The sequence below is a fragment of the Osmerus eperlanus genome, chromosome 3 (assembly GCF_963692335.1).
Source record: "Osmerus eperlanus chromosome 3, fOsmEpe2.1, whole genome shotgun sequence".
In the NCBI taxonomy this organism is placed as follows: domain Eukaryota; kingdom Metazoa; phylum Chordata; class Actinopteri; order Osmeriformes; family Osmeridae; genus Osmerus; species Osmerus eperlanus.
The window spans coordinates 17,569,750-17,590,467 of record NC_085020.1 but is presented as its reverse complement, the minus strand read 5'-3'; the positions used below and the strand labels follow the sequence as shown (position 1 = coordinate 17,590,467).

General features: G+C 47.5%; 1 protein-coding gene across 1 annotated transcript in view; it reads left to right on the top strand.

Moving 5' to 3' along the window:
- The window catches only part of clybl (citrate lyase beta like), a 60,234-nt gene that overhangs the window by 216 nt on the left and 39,300 nt on the right, over window positions 1-20,718 (top strand).

Genomic DNA, 20,718 nt, shown 5'->3' with positions numbered 1-20,718 from the left:
CATCATAAGCTTACCACGAGGACTGATCATTTTACTGTCGGTCGGCAACACACTGACATTGTATTGGTAAATGATGATATATTACGTTAGCCTACTGTAATAGCCCGTATGGCTGTAAAAGCTTTTACCAATTATGGCGTGATCATTTTTTTAAATGTCTGACAGCCCGTGTCACCCAAAACAGGCTAGAGAGTTGTACACAATTCTGACATTCAATGTTTAAACAGTAGCCTATTTCATTCTTTGATTATTTAGTTTCCCACTCGTTTAATCTTCTAGACAACGATGCAGCGGCAGCGTCCCGCTCGAGCTTGTCGTATGTAAGTGGGGTACAAACCTGTCCATTATGTGAGCTGTTTGAGCCCTTGAGGTCCTCTGGAAGGCTGTGCCACAGCGTAGGCAAGTGCTACTGCAGTTGGTGGGAAACGTAAATCATATTAAAGCATTACATTCCGAAATAATGCTGTAGTACTACTACATGTAGGGACATTAGATTCATGCACTGTAGGCCTACATGGAAGAAAGGTATCACGTGGGCTCGTGTTATTGAGTTGTATCCTGTTAAATTTAAGATAAAGAGCAGGCAACTAGTAGTAGTATAGAATTCCACAAAGTAGTAAGTTCCATTTAATAAGACATTCCCTTGATTACATGTGAAACTTTGGTTAATCTAAGGATTTGTATAATATATATAATATATATACATAATATATAATATAATTGAGCTAGACAGAAGAACTATTGTGTCTTACACTCATGGATATTATGGTTCCTTGTACTGTACTGTTGGTTTTGTACATCTGTAATTCATTTATTTGGACCATCTTAATGAGGGACTTCAAAAAGTTTGAATGTGAATTACAAAGAAGGCCGTGGCTTTAAGGCTCTAGTAATCTTCCCCTATTGGTCATCAGGGGAGGAGAGCCAGGTGGCTCTAATTCAAGGCAGATGAATTTCCAGAGGCTCTGACGACCCTGCGAATCTTCGGTGTGAAGTGACTGTCACGCCAGTGTGTGTGTGTGTGTTTGTGTATGTGTATATGACAGCGGCTCACACGGTTGTATTGCCTAAAGGTTAAATGAGGTTTTGCTTGGTATCTGTGATCAGCAACACTTCTGATCATAGAGGTCTTATTATTTACTTAGGAAAATTCATAGTCTATGGAGCATTTATAGGCTTGGGATTTTGTCTTTTTTATTATCACACATTTTGTAATATTTTTTGTCATGCATTAATCACACCGGAATGGGAAAGTGAAGGAACTGGAAATCGAAGGCCGCAATTTATTAGACGCCTGTTTCCATATTGAAAGAGCACAATGGTTTTCTCACTGTATTTGAGCAGTGGTGTTTACATGGTTAACAAGGCCTAATAGCCAGTCGAGTAGGAGTTAGAGGGAGAGGAATGTGAACTGCCTGTTTTATGGACAGCCTGGAGCTGCAGCTCCGGTCTTGGCGGCAGACTGCTCAGTGTCAAAAACACCCTTGTGTCAAAGACGCAACTGCATCCCGGAGGAAACGCGCACCGCCGCTGCTGCTATTAAGTCAACAAGTGATGAAAGTGGCCTGGAGGTTGTCAATTAGGAAGCCAGGGCTTGAGCCTGATAAGTTAATGGAAAGTTTCCCCTCCAAGTCCCTTCCAGTCCAAGAATCTTACCCGCTTTTAAAAAAGCAAAAAAAAAAAAAAAAACGATTGCGTATAATGCACCCCTATAACGTTTTCAATTAAGAGACACAGCATAAAGCAGTGCAGATACCTGGCATTTCACTTGATACACTGGGGTTTGAAGTGGCCTTTTACATAAATGGAAGGTGTTTTTTCGTTCGCCCCAGATGCTATAATGTGCCTGCTATCATTGTGCTGGTTGTTACTGTGATGGCACTTCACACTGACTTCTTAACAGTAAAGGCGTCCTGGTGTCTGCCTGTTACTGGGCCGTGTAGCTTAGTCAGATAAAAAGTACCTTAGAAAGTGGAAACTGGAACCAAAGACATAAAACAGTGAAACAGGAGTCATACTAACGGCCATCTTACACATTTAGTGAGTGATTTTTCTTAAGACTACAATGTAGACTACTACTAATGGCTATGTATACTTTACAAAGCATTTGTTGTTTGATTTATTTTTGTCTGTGAAAAATCAAATCAAATAAATCATTACATTTTGTGGAATTTCAGTTGCAGAGTGAGAAACTCCATTTAATTAATGTCCAAGACAATTGGTTTTGATTACATTTTGACCAGCGTATCCCCTTACTGTTGCTACACATAGAGTAAGATTATTTAAAATGTTCCAAGTCTGTCCCTCCACTCATCTGGTCTGTGTCGGAGTAAAGCTGGTTTTGGGCTTTTGGGCTTCCCGTAGACAAATAAATGAGGGCTGAATAAACAGCAATGTGTTGACACCTCATTTCCTCATTGGTTGGTGGCCTTAATCCTGTCAGGCAGGAAAACAACCTAGGTCCCCCATCGACTTGGCCTAGGCAAAAGCATTTGACTGTGAGCATCAGTTTGAATGCCTTGATCATATTCAGATTAATATTAAAGGATGTAGCCAATATTATGTAATAGATACTTTCTGCACAATTGTCACAAACTAGTCATTTTACACTACAAGCTATAAAACCAAAACATTGTATTTAAGTTTAAGAAATACTACAGAAAATGTCATTTTAAACATAACATTTTTTTCATGTTGAAGTGAACTGGATGTAGCTATGTGTAACAGCCAGGTAGGCAGGCATTAGCCACCCTGATATAAGCAGACAGTCAGGCAGGCAGGCAGGTTGCGTAGAGTCAAGTCACAGCTCACAGTATGCTGGTCTTTGTCTTGGCCATCTAATTATCTTTATTTCATCCCTTTCCTGTGCTAACATCTGATTACACTTCAGTTCTGATGAGGAAGAGAATAGCTGCTACCTTAGTGGCAGTTGTCAGAGATCCAAACAAATAAACAAAGAAAATAAACCAAAGATGGCTGGTGATTTTCCTAGATTTTCCTAGATGCAGGGATGGAAATAACCCTGTGGAAGGGCATTTGACTGTAGATCAAGAGGTTGCAGCTTAGAATATTATTATCTTGCAGGAGACAAATAACGAAACCAGTTTCTAAGCTGACATCGCTCTTATTTCACTTAAAAAAAGATTGGACCTTCAGGCCCAAAAGAAGATGATCAATTATTTTGTCTGCTTAGATTTAATAGAACTACCTCGGACACACGATGGAGTGAACATCAGCTGTCGTGTGTGTGTCTGTGTGTGTGTGCGTGTTCACGGAACACATTTCCTCCTCTCTTTCCTTTTTTTCAAGTCAGTACATCAATAAATCGCTCTATTACCTGTTGTTGACCCTGCTAAGCTTGCCTTTGAAATGTGTTACAGAGCATTAAGTTAACACATGTTGCTGTGTGAAAACAAAGCCTGGGCCAGGGGCTGGGGAGCCAGCTGAGTAAACGGGTGTGTGTGTGTGGGGGGGGGGGGGTTTCAGAGAATGACAGCGAGAGAGACACAGAGAGAGAGACACAGAAAGAGAGAGACACAGAGAGACACAGAAAGAGAGAGAGGGAGGGAGAGAGGGAGCGAGAGAGAGAGAGGGAGAAGAAAGGAGAGAGACTTGGAAGGAAAGGGACGCGGCGACAGCGCCGCACTTGTCCCAGAGCTGACCGAAGCAAATCCACACGGCCAACAGATGGACCTGTTACCCCGGGTCCCCTCCACCCTTCCCCCCTCTCCCTCCCTCACCCACCCTTCCCCACCCTCTCCGATTCCAAAAAACAGCCAGGCCAAAACAAGTGCCTCTCCTCTGGCCCCCGGTGCCTTTGATCACAGGGCTCATCTCTGGGGGCCAGGAGCAGGCCTTCCTCCGGCCTCCGCCGAGCACATGGAAGCGCATCTGTACAAACACGGCCACGCAGGAGGAATGTGTGAACAATGCAACAAAAGAATCTTGTTCTGGAGGCTGTGGTGGGGCCGGGGGAGAGGTGTGTTGGGGGGGGGGGGGGGGGGGGGAGGGTTGACGGCTGGTTTATGTGGTTAAGAGATTGAGCGTGGTGGAGGGATGGACGACCAAGTTGGGGAAATACGCTGTGTTTTTCATGACAACAGAAGAGCTGGGATGAAGTAGTCCAGAGGAAAATAGACCTGACCCTTCTCAGGTCACACTGAACAATGGCTGCCAGTGAGGCCACGTTCTGAAAACGGGAAAATGGTCGACAATGCCAATATTTTTTACCATCTTAAGAAGGTTATATATAAACTATTATTTCTTGGGATGGGTGTCACTAGAAATGGGTGTGCCTGGGACACCAGCAGCCATAGGTTGGCCTATCAGTCAGGCTGAGTCTGTTCACCGTGGGATACACACCTAACCAAAGATACCGTACACCCAGGCCTGTCTCTCTCTCCTACAGTATGCGTCCTTATTGGCATGTTTCACCTCAATTTGTATTTACTAAAGCTAATTCCCTGTGAACATAAGTAATTCCCTGTTTATGGCCACCCATTTAGGTTGAATGCTGGGACATTGACCTTGTGTGTAAAGCCCACCCAAGCCTCAGTAGCTGGGGATAAAGGCCTATTTAGTCCCACTGTATTGGAACATGCTCTGTAGGCATGATTAGGATCCGCTAATGGCCCCCTGAAAGACGTAGCGCTGGCCTGGTACTGTATAGCCCACTTACTGTTAACAGGCTAGCAGTCGGGGGAGCGTGTGTGGGCCTGTTGATTACTTCCAGGTTCTCCGGTGAAAAACGCCACCTCAACTTATCTCTCAGTCTGCTCTCTCTCTCTTTTTCTCTCTCTCTCTCTCTCTCTCTCTCTCTCTCTCTCTCTCTCTCTCTCTCTCTCTCTCTCTCTCTCCTCTCTCTCTCTCTCTCTCTCTCTCTCTCTCTCTCTCTATGTATATATATATATATATATATATATATATCGTCCTCTGTTCCCCCACTTCCTCCTTCTGTTCCTCTCTCCACTGTCAGGGCTGTGCTTTTCTCTGTCTCCTGCTCGTCCTCCCACGCCACCTGGGCTGGCTTACCGCCAGCGTTGGTAGGCTAGGCCTGTGCCAGGGCGATGAGGGCTAATTTACCCAGCATTTCCTGTCTGAAGTACACGTAAAAACACACACACACACACACACACCACACACACTTAATGAGTTGGGGAACTGAGTTTACAGCACACAGCTTACAGTTTGTTGACTAGGCTTGGTGTGGTGCTTTAACTGCTATATCTGTGTGTGTGTGTGTGTGTGGGGGGGGGGGGGGGGGGGTGTGTGTGTGTGTGCACGTGTTTGTGTGCTTCTCTCGGTAGGTTTCGTCCTGTCGTCAGAAAATGTTAGCGGTTGCAAATTGATGCAGTACCTTGCCTGACCCCTTGGTGTCAGTGTTGACAGCGATGTGTGGAGAGGAGCGCATCGTGACGGGTTGGTGTTGTGCTTTAACTGTGTGTGTGTGTTTGTATTGGTGTGTGTTTTATGTGTGTATCTGTGTTAGAGATGTCTCCAGAATGTTCTAGGGGAACCTTCCATCTCATATCTGACTGTTTGTTAATGAGAGCCAGACTGAGCAGTTCATTGATTGGCTTTCTGAGGTGTCTTCTTTTTTGCCCAACTGTCAACAGCTTCAGCAGGTAAAACTATGCTGCTCAACTCAGCTGTTTACTCGCTGCAGCACTTTTATTTCCACTGAAGAAAATCTTTATTTTATACCTTTTGCAAAGGTTGTGATTGAATTTTTACATCATGATTTAGTGAAAAAGAAATCTTCCTAGTCTAATACGAAGAGGGAATTAGGGAGTCCATATTAGGTGACGTTAAATACCCTCCCCCACCCTTCAGTGTTTAATCTCATGAATTACCAATGCTGTGTGCTAAGGCTATGTATAATAAAATACCAGGCTACTCACAGGACGAGAATATTAAAATGATAGTCCTCGTGGTTTGGAGCTGTGTCCCCGACTTTAATGGCCATGCAAATGCAATATTAAAAGAACATAAGCAATAAGACGAGAGCTAATAATGGACCTGGTTTCCCATGGAGAAGCTCATGTAAATGGGGAAATGGAACCCCGAGGACTGGGGAGAGAAAAGGGTGTGGCGGTGTGTGTGTGTGTGTGCGTGTGTGTGTGTGGAGATGCCCTAGCGATAGGTAAAGAGAAAGTGAATAGGTGATGGGGGATATTTTGAGTCTTAAATCTGCTCCACCTGTCCTCTGGGCTACTTGTGTTCCGTCTATCTCTTTATGTGAGCTTATCACCAGCCACACGCACACACACACACACACACACACACTTGCACACACACCGCATCCATCCATCGGGCATCACAGTTCATTCGAAGCAGGTTTCCCCCCATGCCACACACAGGATCCATCGTCAGAGCCCGGGTTTCACCCCATCGTCAAAGCAGTCCTTATTCAGCAGACAGGGCCCTCTGTGCCCTTCTCCTCATCACTCGCCCCTAATGGGCCATGCACATGGCCTATGTGTGTTTTCATCTGTCCCTCTCTCGCCCCTCTCTGTCCTTGGTTCATTCTCAATCCATCCTTCTCTCTCTCTCTCTCTCTCTCTCTCTCTCTCTCTCTCTCTCTCTCTCTCTCTCTCTCTCTCTCTCTCTCTCTCTCTCTCTCTCTCTCTCTCTCTCTCTCTCTCTCTCTCTCTCTCTCTCTCCCTCACCGTGTCGTGTTTGTTTGGCTGGCAGAGTTTGTTTGTTTATTGTTTCCAGATGGCAGACTTCATTTGTGTGGCTTTCAAGTTTCCAGAGAGCTTTTTACTGCCTTGGCTCAAGCGCTTATCCTGTTTCCTCTGGCCTGGCTTTATGATGGGCCCTTATACCTAGCAACTGGAAACGACTGTCACAAGCAGTCGGGTTGTCGAGGAAGTAAAGTCTCTGTCTCTCTCGGGGTCTCTCTCTTTGGCTCTCTCTTCTCTCTCTTGTCGAGGAGACCCATCTCCCAGGAAGATGTTTCCATCGTGGAAGTTCACTGCGTCATTCCAAGTCCCTTAGTTCCATGTCAGGAAAGTCTGTGAGATTGAGACAGTTTTTTGGGGGGGTGTTTCAGAAGACCCTTTTGGGTGTAGATTCTCATGTGATAAAATAAACCCCCGACACACAGTACACAGACAGATATAAAACACTATAACCCCACAGGTCTTCACACTACACCAATAGTTCGCCTATAACAAACGGTTTAAACGTTTGTTCGCTGGAAGTATGAGTGCAGAATTGATTAAAAGGACATTACACCCACAGCAAAGACAATTTTAATAATTCCTCTAACAAACAAAAAAAGATTGTTTTCACAGAGGAAGACGATGAGCGTCCATCACACAGCGGTGGTCACCCACTCAGACTGTGTCAGAAATGAAGCATGCACTTGCATTCCTAAACACTTTAGGCTACTTTCTTGTTTTTAACCTTCAATAGAAATTGGGCAAAAATGATCGATTACAAAACATTTTCTTTCCTTTTGTAGACGTTCTGTGAGGGTCTGTGCATTTCAGACTGGAATGAATGACAGTGTCTGCTGGTCTTCATAGACAAACTGGCCTGAATTGGCCTAGTCTAGCCTTGTCCACACTGGTCTGGTCAGACCTATACTATGCCTGGGTCTCAAATGGTTTGATCTGGCCAAATGTTTACATTCTTGTCCAGCCTGACTAGGTCTAGTGTGGCCTAATATTGCTGGCCTGGCCCAGTCTAGGATGATATGGCCTGGTCTGGGGTTACCTATCTCGTCCTAATCGTAGCCTTGCCTAGCCTTGCCTTGTTGCTTAGGTTGTACTGACCAGTCCTAGCCTAGCCTAGTTTACACTACCCTTGTCTGGTCTGGCCAGTCCTAGCCTACCCTAGTTTACACTACCCTGGTCTGGCCAGGCCTAGCCTAGCCTAGTTTAGACTACCCTGGTCTGATCTGGCCAGGTCTAGCGTACCGTAGTTTACACTACCCTGGTCTGGTCTGGTCTGGCCAAGCCAAGCGTAGTTTACACTACCCTGGTCTGGTCTGGCCAGGTCTAGGCTAGCCTAGTTTAGACTACCCTGGTCTGATCTGGCCAGGCCTAGCCTAGCGTAGTTTACACTACCCTGGTCTGGTCTGGCCAGGCCTAGGCTAGCCTAGTTTAGACTACCCTGGTCTGGTCTGGCCAGGCCTAGCCTAGCCTAGTTTAGACTACCCTGGTCTGGTCTAGCCAGGCCTAGCCTACCCTAGTTTACACTACCCTGGTCCTGTCTGGGCATCATTAAGTCAGACCTACATCATTTATTTACAGGAACTCAGGAGGGGGTGCAGTGGGAGAGGGGGGGCTGCCACCCCAGTAAACGTGGGGGAGGACGTCTTGACTCATCGGATGTGGTTTAAAAACAGCGCTAATCAAAGCGGCCGGCTATATAAAAGGCCCAGCCTGCCCCTTAAGAAGGTCTTTTTCTCCAGGCCGTCATTGAATGAGTGATTACCCTGGCATTCCAGTCTCGCTAATCCCATTCCTAGCAGTGATTTAACCCAGGGAAACAGTGGCCAAGACACCCCCTCTCTTGGCTTACCCCGTCAAACCACTCACTGGACGACGGAGGAGGGGAGAAGTCAACGGGCTCCACAACACAGCGTACAGGGTAGCTTGGTTCCTGGTGCCTGGATATTAACACACACACACACACACACACACACACACACACACACACACACACACACACACACACACACACACAGAGACAACAGCTTTTGTCCCCTAGTTAGCCAGAGTGCTGGGTGGACTTGTCAACGGCAGTTTCTCTTGGTGCGTGTCGAAGGGGGAGGGGGACTGTGGTCTGACGTCAGCTGTAATCGCAGGCTGATTAGTCGTGTGTTAAGGAGATGAGAGGGTCGGAGGTGGGGTTTAGGGATGCAGGGAAAGCTGCCGGGGAGAAGGGAGTATTACACTGGAAGGTGTAAGGATAGAGGGAGTAGAGGTTTATCACTGCTGGGGGGGTTGGGGTGTGTGTGTGTTGGGGGACGGGGACAGGGGGGTTGTACTTTGTCCTGGTGACCCGCAGATGACCCTGTGGGAGAAAAGACCTGAGCTGAACTGTCTATCTGGATGATCAAGTTGGATGGGTGTGTTCCGGGCTTTTGTCACTGTAGTGTTTGACATGGGAACGAGGCTTCCTGTGATGTCTCTTGTATGAAATGCTTACGATATATGATACAAATAAATCGTGATTACAGCAAAGCTACCTTCTCAATTAGCCCATGGGGTGCCGACTGTACTGTGGTTGTGAGGCATCCAGTTCAGTCGTGCAACCCGGCCTAGTGTAATTTGTGGATTCGAGCTTGGATTTTGTAAATTGTGCACTATAGCTTATACATTGTAGCTTGTAGACTATATTACATAGCTTGTACACCTTGGCTTGTAGACTGCATTATGTAGCTTATTGACTGTGGCTTATGCACCGTAGACTTTACTTTATCTTGTAAACTGTGTACAAAGGTTTAGACCGTAGCTTGTAGGGTGTATCATGTAACTTGTTTATGGTAGCTTATGTACTGTAAACTGTAACTTGTAGACTCTTACTTGTCGTCTGAAAGACTAAAATTCTATCATTTTGAGACAACACTCTTTTACCTCCTGGAAAACTCATGAGATGTTCTCCTTGAATGGAAGGGAATCCCTTGTTCTCTTTAGTTTTAAGCTGACTTAAACTGTAGGCTGCTTACACCGAACAAACAGACAGACAAACAAACAAACAGGACGTAGACAGTCTAGAGGACATATCTTTCTGATGAAGTATTTCCTGTTCTATCCACTATTAGGGCCCTATGATCTTTTGGGGGTGGGGAAATTAGTGATTAGGGATTCAAAATGGGTGTAAATTACGGGTATTATCCTAGCTATCTTTTTATCAAGACAATGGAAACATGTTTGGCTGTGTCCCAGTCACTCCTGTGAATGGGGTTTTCTCGAATCGCTTGGCAGAAGCATCATGGTTTGGCTGTGCAGTGTTGGACTTCACAGGGCAATGTTCGCCTGTTTTCACAATGAGAGACTCACAGCCCATGCCTCTCTATTTTCTCTCTGGTCGAAGGGACAAGTTGGTCTCACATCCAGCTTTTTGCCTGTGAGTGATTGATGTGAGTGTGGAGTGGTTCCAAGCTATTGAGAACTGGTGGTAGTGGGATGACTGATTCTAAATGGTGAATATCACCACGGCCTGGTAGGTGTTATTGTAGTGACTTGAGAACTCTGGACCTTCACGCACGCGCGTGCACACACACACGCGCACACACACACGCGCACAAAGTCAGGAAACGGGTCAGGAGTGAAGCGTTTGATGGTCTAATTAAAACCAGTGGATATTTTGGATTCATCTCCCCTGACGTAGGTTGTGTGTGTGTGTGTGTGTGTGTGTGTGTGTGCACGCGTAGGTGCGGACACTGGGTGGAACAAGGGATGTTCCTCTTTGTGTGCGATGGATGGATACTCTGGCTCGTTTTCCTATTTTGCTGTGAAGTCGAAACTCCAAATATTTTGCTTTCCATTTCATAACAGGCCCCGTCATTGATACGGACGCCGGGATAGGCCGCCCCCTCCATCTCTGAGCTCGTCTGTCTCTGGGCCCCAGCATCTCTGCTGTTTCACAAGCCTCTCTGGGCTCCCTAGCAAAGCACGGCCTCACGCTTCTCTAAACAGCTGTAATACACGCTTCATATTCCCTTTAAAACATGAAAGAGGAGTTGCAAAACTCTCTGTTATCCCCCATTACAAAGATAATAGAAAGATGTGAGCTGTGTTTAATGAAGAACCCAGATGCTGTTAGGGGAACCTTTTATCAGGTTGTCATCGTTCTGCCGTCGCGAAGTGTTGTTGCGATGTCACGTGATTACCGCACCGTACCGTGTTCAGGAACGCTGTGTGTTCGTCCGCTATTCAGCCGATGCTGTCGATTGTTTAAAGATGCTGTAATGAATCCATCGAAAACTCTGTGTCCATTTAGGGGGGAACCGTGTTTGGATCAAACAAACCTAAAACATTTTTAAGACTTAAAATTCTCATCTAATTATCACCTACTGGCTGATGATCAGCCAGCAAACAACTCATTACTGCTTGTCTTGGCTTCCATAAGCAGTATTCAAAGTGAACGCTGTTAGCACCTCTGCAAACACTCTCTAATGGAGTTGTATTTTCCTAAATAAGCCACAGCTGCTAAATGCTCTCATAGATTAATGTAGGCTACTTATCAGACATTTCATGAAGACGTGTCTGTATAGTTTTTTTGTTGTTGGTTTGTGTGTGTTTCAGATGGAAGTGTAGGCTATTATGCCAGCTTTCCATCACAGCTTACGGTGCAACGTTCTAAAGCTGGGTTATGAATTGGCCCCTAAGCCATTCTTATTAAAAATATATAATAAATAAATAAAAAACGTTTGAAAGGGTGAGTGAATGGGATTTGCTGGACTCAAAAGGTCTGCTAAAAGGTTAAAGCTTATTCTAAATCCGACATCACTCCCAGTCCAACGCCAGACGTTGGTGGAGGTGTACACAACAGTTTCACCCAGGCAGACTGTGCCTCTGTAAACCTTGCAATCATTATGCTGGACAAGTCAGTTCATTTGAATGTCGTGCGGACACAAACAAACAGAAAGCAGCATAGCCTGTCTTTGATGTATCCAGAATGACAAAGGGACTCCCCTCCTATCAAAGGATTAGGCTACAAATAAAGACCAGGGGAAAGAGAACAAGAGAGTCTTGTGTCTCCCTGCCTCCGTTTTACGTTCATTTGGAGCGTATTTGGGTATTTTGTAATCGTGTTCTTGTGTTTTTAGTTGACTCAATGTTGTTCCTTTTCTGTATGCCAAAACAGCAGGATTTCTGGATTATTATTTTTTTCATCCCTGCACCAAAGCAAAACGTTAACTGTAACCAAACAAGTTTTAACTGGGCAGGAAATAATGTAACATTGGTACAATATTTTAGTTAGGGTTAGAGTTTGGTACCAATCAAAGCCAAATCTAAAATACAAATACAACAAAACTTGGTTACATTGTGTTGTGATTCCGTAAGACTCGAGCTTGTGTGCACTTTGCCTGTCATAGAACGGAGGAGAACCAATGCATGTCCACACAATGTTTAGAAAACTGCTCAATACATAATGGCTATCCATGAACCTATATATGCTTAAAAAGGGAGAACAGGGTTGCCCTGATCATGTTCACGAGTAGAACGTTTAGGGACTCGAGGCATAGGTAATGATGTTCCGCTGTCTCCTCAGCCGGAGTCGGTGTGTCCCAGTCCCTAACCCTTCAGTGTCCTCCCTGCCCAGATGAACCATGAAGAAGGGCTCCACAGCCAATCAAAGGACGGGAGTGGACCGGGGCCCAGGCCAAGTGCCATGCCTGTTAGTGCCGTCTTCAGTGATGCGCTACTTCCCCCCGATCTTTTGTCCGTCCTCCAGGGCCACAGCTGTGGGGGCTAGGTGCTGCCCGCGCTCCCCTCCCCAAAACCTGCCGCCACGCGCTAATGCTCCCCAAACACTAAATAGGAGCATTAGACACACCGTGTTAGAGGCTGCTGGTGTCAGGGCTGGGACCGGGGGTGCGTGTCCTCCAGTCCCCTTGGTCGGACACACACGTCTTGGACATGGACACACGCACACACACACACACAGATGCCCGGGACATTCACACACACACGGGACAGCCACATGCCTCAGAAATGTACGCTCACACACACAGGCTGGTTTGATGTGTCATTACCCTGTCCTGGGGTTGTCATGTCCTTTCTCCCCCCCCCACACACCTTTGGTTCTCTCTGCCCAGCTACCGAACAGTGCTGTGAAAATACCCACAAGGCCTTGCTTTCTGCCCATATGTAGTGTTGCAGATTTTGATTATGCACCAGCAGCATCACACCCCAGCAGGGTATAACCAAACACGCAAATTAATTCACAGCTAAATGCTGCTATATGCAGTCCGAGAGGTAGCGAGGAGAAAAGAGAGCGAGGTACAGGGGCAGTGGAAGAGAGCGAGGAAGGGAGGGGGGAAGGGCGAGAGAGAGAGGGAGAGAGAGAGGGATGGAGAGAGGGAAAGAAAGAGGGATGGAGAGAGGGAAAGAAAGAGGGATGGAGAGAGGGAAGAGCCTGAAGGCACCCAGAGCTATGTTCATTAATGTGCAAAGCAAATGGAATAGTAAAATGATAAAAACTCACCAGTGCTATCAATAGAGGGAACAGCTCTTTGATAGCACAGAATTTCAATGGGCATAAGAAATTGACCCAAATAAAATAGATGTAAAATATTCCCTGCAACTGATTAAAAATCTAGTTAATGAAGCCAACGAATAAATTCTACTTAATGAGGTGAAATTATAAGCAATGCTGTTCTCTCTCTGGGGACGAACATTGATAAGACCAGGAGTAAAAAGTTCGTCCTCGTATGTTGCAGCCAAGCCAGTCACAGAGATGACTGGAATAGATCACCTTTCAGGAACGAGAGCTTGCGTACCGGTGAGTGTACGGCACTGGTCATGTGTCTGAATGCTTTTCAAACTCTATCCTGCCTATCACTGTCTCATCATTTTAGGACTGAAGCAGTGGGTGGTTTGACATGTTGAGGAACAGACCGTTAAACAAAATGTGAGACTACTCCCTTTCCGAAGCCTGTTCGAGAGTGAGAGAGACTGTGTGTGTGTGTGGTACATGACCTGAGTTGAATGTGTTACCAGAGAGGTCCTAACCCTCTTCTCGAGTGCTGTCATGAATGGCTGTCTGGCTCGACGCGGCCAGGTCGCTACGGAGACGTCCCGCTCGTCGCGTCGACTTGAGTCGTAATGAACTTTAGCACGAAAGTACTTGGCCGCGACTTTGTCTCAGAGCAATGCAAATGGCACTGCCCCCCCGACGGTCTGGAATGCGCCCAGCTGGCCTTTAAAAGGTGATAATTGGAAAATACAGGATGCAGCCGGAGCCCTCGGGTTCCACTAAGTTAGCCACTGCATGGATGGAGGGATGAGAGGGAGAGAGAAACAGAGAGATGCACAGAAAGAAAGACAAAGAGATGGAGGGACGGGGTGAGATTGGCGTGATAAGGAGGCGTAGACATTTGGCCAGATTCATGTTTGTTTTTATTTCCTCTTCCGTGGGAGGAACGCCCGATCCTGAAATGTTACGGTTTCAAAATGGTCCACTGACCTCGTTCCTAGCTTCTTTCAATGGTTTTGTAGTCTGTGCAATGGGTTAAATAATCTCACACAAGTTTGCTCTTTACACCACAGACAGTCAGTCTGGCTCGATTAGAGGGGCTTAGATAATGTAAGACAGACTAGGTCATACTAGGCTAGGTATTCCTTATGCTGTAACACTGTCGAGGATTTGCTTTATTGATATTTACCACCACCTTGAGGGGGCACTGTTGAGCCCAACATGCAGTCTGTTGGTCACTTGCTAGCTAACTTGGGAGAAAGTTTGTGGGAGAGTTGTACACTGCACTGAGAGTTGTGTACTACTATATCTCTTCACTGGACTTAAGGAGATAGAAAATTCAAGGAATGTGTTATTTAGCGGATCATTGATTATAGAGATTACAGTACAGCACAACTCAAGGCTAAATCTAATATACATGTTCAGTCATGTAGGGAAAGTGATACCAAACCTTTTAATTTTTTTATATGCATCATATTTAGTATGTTATTATATTTAACTGAACTGGTCACACCCACTAAGTCAACGTATTGCAGTTGACTGTTGTGGTGGAGACCAACAGACTATGGAACTTCTCACTTGAAATTGCTTCAATGTCAAATATGGAAAGAGTTAGCACATTTCTGGACCGTATTCCCAGCCAGTCCAAATAGAGCTGGTGTCGTCTCAACCCGCATGACCCCATGTCAGTCAGCAGATATTTCCACGCTACGCCCAGTCCACGCTCTCCTCAGGAAACACCGCAGGAAGTAGAAATGGAATCTGCCTAATGACTTCCTGTCTGGGCGCCAGCCGTGCCCCAGTTCTACTGTATTCCTGACCTCTGGCCTTTGACCCCCGTGGAATGTTCACTGCATGATTCAAACTGCCACCCTCCTCACTGGAGCCCGGGCCCCCTGGCTGTCCCTAGTGGGGTCCCACTCACCTGTTCTGCTGTACACCACTGGCCCTAGACAGCAAACCTTCTGTGCTGGTCCTCCCTCCCTCCCCCCCCGACTGTCTGTGTTTGCCGGTCTGTCTGTCAATCAGTCTGTTTCTCCGGTTACATGTAACTGGCTGTCTGCATAACCTTTTGATAATGGTATGAAGGGGTTTATTTTCATCAGTAAAGATATTCTGTGATACATGATGAAGTTTCCATGTTCCTCCCTTTAGGGGAAGGAAGGGGCACTGATGTCACCTCTCATCTAACCCTGCACACACCCTACACCTAACACACACCCTGGACCACACACACACACCCTGGACCACACACACACACACACACACACCTCTCTCTTTCCACTCATCTACCCTTTTCGGTTTGGACTTTTTCCACATTTCCTCCAGCCGGCTCTCCCTCCGTCTGCACGTGCAGCCTGATGTTTGTGTGTCCCGCCGACTCCACCCTCCACTTCTGGACGTGCTGTCCCAGAAGCTGACCGTGATGCGATGTGGATTCAGGGTTTCACTCCCCTTCAGATAGTCCATGACTATCATGTTTCCTCTGCGTACTGTAGTCTCATATTTTGTCCCATGTCACCTGGGGTCCCATGTGACAATGTGAGTGTATATTCTGCTTGACGTTCGCATGCTCTCGATGTGTTGGTTGGGTGGAGGTTGGTGGTGGCTCGTTCTAGGATCCTCCAGAAAAGACCGGAACGTGAGACTGGGAGCCGGTGGCGACGGTTCAGCTGTCTTGCTCATGAAGGTCCTGTCAGGTACTGCCTTGCCTGTCACCCTGTTGTGAGGGGCTTTACAAACAGAGCTGGTGTTGACTGAAGGAGTTAAAGACTACTTTCACAGAAGCGGCCAAAGCCTATTATAAAGGTGATTCCTTAACCCCTGCGAAGACTGGCTTTTAATTACAGTCCCCACGCAATCTTGTTTTGGTACGGAGATGGAGGTTGTGTGTGTGTGTGTGCATGTGTGTGTGTGCGCGTGTGTGTGCTTGTGTTCGAGTTTGATGGATGAGGACGGAGGGAAGGGCAAGAAGGAGAATGGCATGGAGGGGCATGACAGGGAGGAGGGAGAGAGCGAGGGGCGTGGGGGAGGGAGGCCTGTCGGTGGATTTTATCCCAGTGTCGTGGGGGGGTTAGGTGGGCTGGCTCTCAGGAAACTCCCTGGTGTGTCAAGAGCAATCGGGCCTAAGCCAGTCTTAATTAAAGGCTTGGGGCCGGGGCTGGAATGGAGGGCAGAAGCCATGCTTGTATGAATGAGCTGTCTATCATTGGAGCAACAGGAGGTGCGCCCTTTGTTCCGAAATACCTCCAAAAGCCTTCGATATTAACATTTTGCATGCCATCCGTTAAAAATGCACCGAGAGAGGAACGCTGGCACCAGACTGATTCGTGTGTGGATTTCAATGAAACTGTGAGCTAATTTGACCAGAAACACCAGAAACATTGGTGTGGCATGACTGGTCCTCTCCCAGCAAGCTGAGCCAGTGTTTCAGAGTGATAGAATGATAGAGAGGATAGAGTGATAGAGAGGATAGAGAGGATAGAGTGATAGAGAGAGAGAGGATAGAGAGGTGATCCCTCCATCCCTCGTAAAAGAGAGAGGCGGCTGAACACTCAGTGCCTATCCAAGTGTGTCAGACTGAAGCAAAGCTATTTGAGTCACTGATAAGATGAATCATTCTGAAGAATCCGTCTCTTTGCCAGTGTGTGTGTGTGTGTGTATGTATGTGTGTGTAGCCTACAGAGTGTATCTGTACTGTAGCCTAGGGTGTAGTAGTGAAAGGGTGTAACAGAGGCCAAAAGCCTTGTCACAGGTTCAGTCCTAGCATGCTGTCTTAAATCAATCATGCTGTCTTAAATCAATCATTTTCAAACATCATTTTCACACTAAAGGTTATTTCATCCGGAAGCTGTCAAGTTGGTAAAACTGCTGCATTTGCTGTGATTGGCCACTGGGGGGCACAGGCAACTTACCGGGAGGAAAAATGTGCACTGGAATGGAGAAAAGAAAAAAAGAAAACGTAACTTTAATTTGAAAGGATTTGATTCAGAATGGGTCACCTTTTTTGGTCATCTGCTGAATGAAGTGGACATGTGCATGTGATCTGTCCTGATGTCTCTCCAGAGTGGCTGTCACTGGTCTCTCCAGAGTCTCTGTTACTTGTATCTCCAGAGTCTCTGTTACTGGTCTCTCCAGAGTCTCTGTTACTTGTATCTCCAGAGTTTCTGTCACTGGTTTCTCCAGTCTCTGTTACTGGTCTCTCCAGAGTCTCTGTTACTTGTATCTCCAGAGGCTCTGTCACTGGTTTCTCCAGAGTCTCTGTCACTGGTCTCTCAGGCACACCTTTCAGCCCCTCGAAGCTGGTGTGAGAGAAGGGGTATGGGGCTACGACAGAGAAGGATTCCCCCCCCCCCCCCCCCCAACTCCCCGCGTACCTTCCCCAGACACCTGTGCTGACTCAAGGGTGCCCATCTTTGTTTTCTACACTAGCGGGAAGAGAGAGAACCACCAGAGAGACAGAGAGAGAGAAACGCAAGACAGAGAGGAAGATGAGATCAAGGGAGAGAGAGGGCTTCATAGCCGTGTCAGTGTGCACCTGTGTTGCCGTGGGAACTTTCTGAAGCCTGCGTGCTCTGGGTGGGGGCGAAGCGGACGGAAGGCTAATTAGCTGCTAACGCTAATGACTGCTCCTCCTTCAGACTGATCGGGGGGGGATCCTCACCTGAACATCTCTGAACATCTCTGAATGCTGCCCAGCCCTGCTGCTTATGTAACTGGACGCCGGCTGAACTCCTGAGGGCGTAGCTCCCACCTTGGCAGACACACACACACACACACAGTCTTAATGGATTCAGGTTACACTGTGTCAGATGGTCACTGCTCTGCTGGCCCTGACACAGGCACAATGTCTAGCTGTTCCCGGATTCAGGCTGGTGTGTGTGTCTGTGTGTGTGTGTGTGTGTGTGTGTGTGTGTGTAGCAGTGTCCGTTAGATTAGGCTTGGATGTGTCCATATGGTTTAGTGGGGACACATTTGAGCTGTTCTGGCCTTGAGCCAAGCGATGTTGCTGGGCTTTGACTGCGCTGGAGGAGTGTGTGTGTGTTGGGGAGAGGGGGAGAAGTGGTTTTGGCGGAGAGGGGGGGGGGGGTGTAGGACTAGACTTGACTGGCTGAGAGTGTTATGGGATGTTTGGGACGCATGTCCCAGTGCATGCTGGGGCCTCTGCACTCTTATTGGTCAAGGAGCTGCTTGAAAACAAACACTAATCAGTCTTTGTTCCCTCCCTCTGTTTCTCTCTCTCTTTCTCTGTTCTTTTCTGTCTCTTTCCTTCCCTCACACTCCCTCCTCTCTCTTTCACTAGAGAGAGAGAGAAAGAGTCTAAGAGTCAAATATGCACTCGTATTTTGTCTGCTAGGCGTCAACTTACCTGAAATGTTCACTCCCCATACCCTCACCCCTACACCCTCCCCATACCCTCACCCCTACCCTCCCCATACCCTCACCCCTACCCTCCCCATACCCTCACCCCTACCCTCCCCATACCCTCACCCCTACACCCCTCACCCCTACACCCTCCCCATACCCTCACCCCTACCCTCCCCATACCCTCACCCCTACACCCCTCACCCCTACGCCCCTCCCCATACCCTCACCCCTACACCCCTCACACCTACACCCCTCACCCCCTCACCCCTACACCCTCCACAGATCCTCACCCCTACACCCCTCACCCCCTCAGCCCTACGCCCCTCCCCATACCCTCACCCCTACACCCCTCCCCATGACCTCACCCCTTCATCTGATCTCCTCTTCCTGTGTCCTCATCCTACCTCCTTCATCCTACCTCTTCCTGCCTCCTAATCCTACTTTACCATCCTACCTCCTTTAGCTAACCTCCTCATAGTGCCTCCTCATCTTACCCCCTGACCCAGCCCCTATGTCAGGGGCTAGCCAGGTTAGCTGGGGACTGGGCCACAGAGCTAGGTAAGAGACCTGTGGTCACACGTTGAGGTCCCAGTGAGGTTAGAGAGAGGATAAAGGGGGTCATTGCAAGGACCCCCCCCCCAAAAAAGCCTCCTGGAGCATCCACCCCCCCCCCCCCCAAACTGACCAATTCCCTCCTTACCATCACCGTCACAGCCACCCCCCCCCCCCCTTTCCCACCCAATAACCTGCTACACCCCCCCCCCCCCTCGGGCCGTGGGGCTACGTGGGAAGGGTAATGAATCTCTGGACGAGCCTGTTATGGGGCTTTGCTTTACGGCTCCTTTTATGGAGGCGAGCCCACCGGTAGCTACCATCACGCTTCCTGTCAGTTTAACTGAAGGCATTACCACGAGAAAAGGATACTTACAGAGGGAGGGGGGGCGGGGGGGGGGGGGTGGTGGTGGTGGTGGTGGTAGGGTCTTGGGAGAGCTCCCAGCCTCTGTGTCAGGCTCTGGCAGTCTTTGATGGTGAGATCTGTGGCTTCGGGCTATCCACTGCTACATTTTATGTCTGTCACCTTTTGTCACAGGGGCGTTATTGACGTCTGACCTGTGTACTTCTCCCCACCTCCACATCACTAATCAATTACCACATTGATCCATCCATCAGAAGGGCCTGATGGGGGCAGAAAGGGCTCCCGGGTAGCAGTGAGGTGTCGTGGGCTAGGGCCCGGGGCTAGAGCCTGGGTCTTGGGCCTGACTGGGGCTGGGGGGGCAGCTTACCTGCAGATAGAAGATTCTCTGAGAGGAACCCTGGAAGTATGGGGTTGTCGCAATTTGGTCCGATTTTTATAAATGGTAACGCTGTTTCGGTTTATGACTTGCAGAGACAGAGATAGCATTAAATATGATCAAATGTGGTCTTAATTAAAGATGTATAATTGCAAAAAAAAAAAAAAAGTGGAGGGATGTGACTGGAGGAAGGAGTAAGGGAGAGATGGACCGTTCACCCCACAAATGCATGTTTTTACTGTTACTCATAGTGCTATTTATCCATCTAGATTGTTTTGGTGTGAGTTGTTGGGCATATTTTTTTATACGCATTTGAAATGCGTATAAAATGTAATTGTTGTTAGCAGTTTCATGAAGGTACTATATTCTTTCTACCGAACTACACTTGCCAACCGTATCACGAACATGAGCCTGTCGTCCATGAGTAGATGCGCGCTTCCTTCCGAGCTTTGATACGGTTGGAGGGGTGTCGTTCGGTAGAGAGAAATAGTTCCTACATGAAAAAGAATAGACATTACTGTTGAGTTTTTGTTTTCAAATATTATTCAAGTATTTGGGGGGTTTTGCGCTTTGAGCATGTCAGAAAACCACAAGATAGTCGAGAGCAAGCAGACATCACTTCGGCTAAAATCTCAGAAACTCTGCAACTCACACCAAAACAATCGACATAGACAAATGACATTACAGTTCAGAGGAAATGTATGTATTTTTCGGATTTTGGGGTGAACTGTCCTTTTAAATAGGGAGAGAGGACACAAGCAGACAGGCAGACAGACAGGCAGACAGGCAGAAAGGCAGTTGGACCCCTGGACCAGCGTCCGCTCCTCCCCGCTCTCCCCGGCCGTGTCTTCGCCATGAGCACTTTTGGCGTCTTTGTCCCCGGCCTCTATCTTCAGGA